This window comes from Vigna unguiculata, chromosome 11 (genome assembly GCF_037176805.1).
Source record: "Vigna unguiculata cultivar grain cowpea cultivar isolate G323 ecotype 2 chromosome 11, ASM3717680v1, whole genome shotgun sequence".
Taxonomy (NCBI): domain Eukaryota; kingdom Viridiplantae; phylum Streptophyta; class Magnoliopsida; order Fabales; family Fabaceae; genus Vigna; species Vigna unguiculata.
The window spans coordinates 6,108,816-6,115,003 of record NC_140802.1 but is presented as its reverse complement, the minus strand read 5'-3'; positions in this window follow the sequence as shown (position 1 = coordinate 6,115,003).

The following is a 6,188-nucleotide window of genomic DNA, read 5'->3' as shown; positions in this document are numbered from 1 at the left end:
CACACTTTTCCTTTTATGTATGCAAAGATATAATATAATAAAATATTGTTAACAAGTGGAAGGTACCATAAACATAAGTTTTAAATAATTCCTTTTATTAATACAACTTTATAATATTTCTAACTAACTTTGATTTTGATTTTGATTTACACAATTTTTTATCATTTTATTCCTATTATTACAATAACTTTTTTAACTGTTTACTCCGTTGTCATAACAGTTGATTTCTGATTCAGTAACATGCGGTTTGTTTCTACTCATTTATTACAAAGATGGTTAAACAACAACTTCTTCAAACTAAAAAACATTCTTTTTTTTTAAATAAAATATTTTAAAATTCATTAATTTGAAAAAAAATATATATGGTTCACTTTAAAAAAATTCAGAAAACTCTCTATTTTTTAAAGAAAATTAAATTGACAAATGCGCACAAAGTTTAATTCTACTTACTTTAGTAAAAAACATTTTTAAAAAAATTAATCCTGATACACTGATTTATTGCTAACATTCTCCAATATTTTAAAAGAAAAACATACTTTCTCTGGAAAAAATTACTAAATTTAATTAATAATGAAACTCGGCAAAATGTATGTTAAAAGGTTAAGTATTAATTTTTTCATTAATTATACATGATAATTTTTAATTGAACAACCAGATAAAAGCCATTCAGCCTATAATGTTTAGATTATTTTCTCTAAAAACAAATGTCATAACCATTTAAGTTTGAATATGGATTTTTTTTTTAACCATGTAACTAATTAAAAGTAAGAAAACCATATATATTGATCCAGATGTTCAAATTAGTACGTTACTTTTATAATAATTGTCTTTAATGTTATATTTGTCAAAATAAAATTATTTGATAATGGTTTAGGGTTTTAATTTTTTAATTTTCTTGCGACTCATGTTTTAATAATGGAGAAATTATCATCTCAATTATTTTACGAGTATTTTAGTTGATTTGATGCTATTTTCTTAGTTATTAAAACAAGATGTTATAAAATATTGGATATGTTTTAAGTTCATTGTTAATTTTGAATTCTTAATAATACTATCAAAAATTGAAATTAGATGTTCACTATACATTTTTTAATTGTATTGTGATTTCACTTTTAAGTTATATAAGTGGTTTTGAATTTATTTTTCATTTTTTTAGATGTTTAAGTATATATGTTTTGAATTACTTCATAAATTTGGATTTGTAATTAGAAAATATGTATTATACATTTCCTTTTTGAAATTTTGGATAACTTTTCCTAACCACTTACCAATATATTGCATCTCATGTATACTATTAAATCAAAATGTAAAACCTTAACATCTTATTAAGTTTATTTTTTATAAACTAACTCTATGTAAACACACACCTTTTTCCTGAAATAGGCTCGTGTATTTTTAGTTGAAATAAGTTTAAGTTTTTATTGTCAACGTTAAAGATGAATGTTGAACATAGTTTTTCAACAATTATAACTAGTATTATTTTAAATTGATATAAGTGAAGGTTATTTTCTACTAACATTAATTAAAATTTAGGTAAAAATTAGTTATTAACCAGCTTCAATTAAGGTTTTTTTCAACCAATATTTGATGAATTAATTTTCAATAAATGCCAATTAAGATTTATTTATTTTGTCCCAACCACACCACATAAGTATGTGACCCTCAGCACTCCTCAGAGCCGCCCACTCCAGAATGAAAGATACCCTATACGACATGCGGTCTTCAGCACTCCTCAGAGTCACCCACTTCAAAAGGAAGGATACCCTATACGGCATACGGTCCTCAGCACTCCTCAGAGTCGCCCACTCTAGGATGAAAGCTCCCCCATACGGCATGCGACCAGTAACAATCCTCTGAATCACATACCGGTACTAAACCCCCTTATGAAGAACGCGGCCGCCAGCGTCTCTTTTAGGCCGCTTGCTCCACAAAACCCTAGTAAAACAACCCACAGTCACAACCACTTAAATGGTTAGGCGGACAAGAAGGACCCAACCACTCAGATCCGCATGGCCGCATACCAGATACCGCACATTCAACACAGTCCCACTGGCGATTACCGGTAATTTCCAAATGACCTCTTGGTAATTTACTCGTTAGCACTGGACCCAGAGACAACTAAAAAGGGGATTTGGGCCCAGAAGCCCATTCCAGGTATGACCCACACAGGTAAAAAAAAGGGTATAAATAACATATTGTTCTATGCATTGATTACGTATTAAATATTCTCTAAATCCTTGACATAACTCGCGCTGACTTAGACATCGGAGTATCTTTTGCAGGAACCCCTCCGTCGATCCGGGACAACCATCCGAGCAAGGAAAGATCAACCAGAAGCCGAGCATCAGGACCGCTAGGTGAACCCAGGGAGTACACTTTGGTCCTATCAGAACAAATTTAGTCTTTTTAATCAAATTTTATTAAGTTTATTTGACAATTCAAGCGCGTTTCATAATCGTATTTGACTTAACATTAAAACAAAATTTGTCAGACAATATAAACAACTCAAATACAATCCTGAAATGCGTACGAAACATCAAATAAACCTAATAAAATTTGATTAAAATGACTAAATTCATGTATTTCAAAAGATGAATAACTAAATTAGTCCAAAATTTTGAAATAGACTAATTCCAAAATTTACTTAAAGTTAAAAGATAAAAAATATATTTAACCTTGAAATTGATTAACACTTAATATGATAACCCTTCTTTTAACCAAGATAACTTAATGGAAGAAAATGTTACAATGAAAGTGACTTAATGAAAGAAAATGTGAGAACTTTGAAATACTTTATTTAGTTTTTTCTTACTATTATTCTATATTTTCCTTATCCAACTTTTTCCAGCAGCTATTTTTGCTTCTAAGAAAAGCGATTATGGTGGAAGCCATCTTTTGAAATCACTTTTTTATTTTACTTTTTATTTTTTTGTTCAGTAACCTACGCAGCTACGAAAGATTTGAAGGAAAGGTACAGCGTGAGAATGATTGAAAAAGGGGTGAATTATTTTATGCTGTATATCACCCTGTCTTGCATTAAAAGGAATGTATAATTAATATTTGTATGTAATTTAATATTCAACTTAAGCAAATTTAGTATTTTATTCCTAATTGAAGGTTAATAATTATGCATTAAATTTATATTTTCGGTTGACCCTTCCTTTTTTGTTTTTCTATTTGTGTGTTTTTAAAATACATTGTACAAAATAAAAAAATTATAAAAAAACTTGACATATAATCTGATTGAATGAGTACATACTTTTATATTAAATTTATAGTACAAATCATTTAAAAACTATTGATAGTATTTATTAAAATTATTAATAAACATTTTCTTACACATTAATTTATTACGTGAAATTACTTTTGCTTTGTTCAAAAGTAAAAAAAATAAATACAATGAATAAGAAGGAGACGATTATTTTCAATTCACAATTTAACAAAAAATGTCATGATGAAGATCTTAAATAGATAAAATATTTGTAAGGATTAAAATATCTTTTTTATTACAGACAGAATGCAACAATGAAAAACTTATTGTGGGTTAAAAAAAATGTATAAGTCATACTAGTCATTCATTATCATTAATAAATAGTTATCCAAAAGATATCAATAAATGGTAGATCTGAAAAAAAAAACATTAATAACCAACACGATAATTTTTTACTGAAAAATCATATCCAACATAAAAAAAATCATATAATATATATATATATATATATATATATATATATATATATATATATATATATCTATCGATATTGAAAGTTACATTACCACAATTAAACTTTCGACTACATTATTAAAGGACATAAGTTGTGGTGTCCACTAATACTGTATTAAAGATCTCAACTTTACATCTCATAGATAAAAAATGTTTTAAGGGGAAGCGAGGTCCATTGATGGATGGAAAGAAAGATAATTATTTTTTAATGTTAATTTTTATTCATGATTTTAATTTTATATTTAAATTATTGGTATAATTACAAAAATATAAATTATTAAAATTGCTTTTAATTTACGTTTTTTTATATTTTTTTCTATGATTTTCCTTACATTCTAGAAAAAAAGTAATTCTTTGCAAACAATAAAAATTTGATACGTTTCCTATCACATCCATTCTTAAGTTACAAATAGAATTTCATTAAAACATATTTCATTTTATAAAATTTTCATTTTTCTAAAATATTTTCTCTATATATTATTTACCTTCTCTTTATGTTTTTAACATATTGTCTCGTCTCTTTAAATATATGAGTCCACCTCAGAACTTTTTGTGTCAAGAGCAACAAATATATTCACTTAAAATTGTTAATATAATAAATTTCTTTTTTCTATTTTTTTAAGTAAATTATAGATCTTGTTGTTGCCTGTGACCTCTAAGAAGTTCGCCTGTGACTTTAGGTAGTTATAGGTGTTTCCCTACTCTATTGTGGTCATGAGGGTGTGTTCAGATAATTAATTTGAGCTTCCTTTGTATAGTTAGAGCTACCTAAGAGTTTTGGTCTGTGTGGAGTCTTTGTGGGCAAAAACTCTTCATCTGAGGTAGTCGAAGCTAGTTTATTTATAATTATTGCTTTGCTCTAAATTGATAGATTGAGTAAGATGATTGATTTGAACGGTTATGTTATCACTTTGAACTAGTGTTTTGGTTGAATTGAAATTGTTGTTTGTAGAGTTGATTTGATTTGGCTGGGATTATCCAATTTGCTTTACCTAATGGTTATTTTTAACACGACAAGATATTTTAAAATAAGAAAGAGCTAGAATTGCCTCCATAAACAAGTTGAATAACCTACCTCGATCAAATCATAAGTTTAATTTATGATACAATGTTGGGTGGTACAGCAAAACCGTTGAGCGCCACTCCTATGAACCAAGAAAATGAGCTCCAAATGTCTAAGGAGTCGAGCACTGCTCTTGGACCGTTAAGCGCTCACATGTCAATGAGTTCTAGTGACGTAGGGCGTCTGACGCTACCCTGGAATCATTGGACGTTCACTTGACGATGAGCTTTAGCGTTGGGTGTTTTGCTCCCTCACTTGGCTCCCTCCTTAGGTTGAATTGAGGTTTCTGCCCTTGCTAGTTGAGGTTGATTTCACCAAGCTCAAAATCAGTAGAAAGGTAAGGGAAGCTAATTGATTTTCCTGAATTTCGCATACAAACCATTTCTGATGACCTTGCATAGTTGTGTGCTGAATTGATGTTTGGAATGTGTGTTTGGGTAGATGATTGAGTTTAAATATGAATTTTGGACTGTTGCATACGAGAACATATTGGGAATCTGTTATTTTCGCCTAAGCGAGCCGCTCTCGCCTGAGCGAAAACACCAGAAACTTATCCCTGTCTACGCGAGTTGTCGCCTAGGCGAGCAAGTCTCGCTTGAGTGAGGGACACTCTCGTCTAAGTGAGACAACTTAGCCTGAGCGAGAATTCGCTCAAAGACTGGGTTGTCCTTTGTTTCGAGCCTCGCTTAGGCGAGAATGATTCGCCTAAGCGAGAAGAGCCATTTCGCTTGGGGGAGATCTTTTAGCTTGGGCGAGAACCACTGCAGTTGAGTGTTTATTTCTTTGTTTTAATGGATGAAGCTATATCTAAATGTTAAAATGTGAAATTAGTTTATGATATGCTTGTATTGTTGTGGCTGGTAACATGTGTGGTGAAATTGCATGCATTTGGATTATGAGAAGATGTGGTTGAACTAGAATTTAAAGGGAAATTCCAAGGGATATGTTTTAGTGTATGTAAGGACATAAGGACTCACTATTGGAGATATCCTGAAACTCCAATAATCATTCACGCTCAGATATAGCAGAATGGATTATGTCGTGAGGAGTAGCATGAGGTCCTGGTCTTTGGACTTGATCAAGTCTTAGACGAGAAGGGGACTTACCCTGTGAATGGTTGGCTGATAACCCCTTAAGGCCAAACTCTACAGAGTTTGGAAACCATCACAGGTGCATGTCACCAAGAGGTCCAATGTCGCTTACATAATCCGAATATCGAGTCTAGAGTAATATAGTTGTGCTGTGTTTTGATGGTCTAAGTAATTATGGTGAAAATGAGAAAGATTGTATGGTATATATATACTGAGTTGCCTGTTTCTTTTAATCATATTAGCTTACCCCTTTCTTTTTTCTCTATGTGTTCTGTATTTGGTTCTTTTCTTGTAATGATCACTGTGGTGT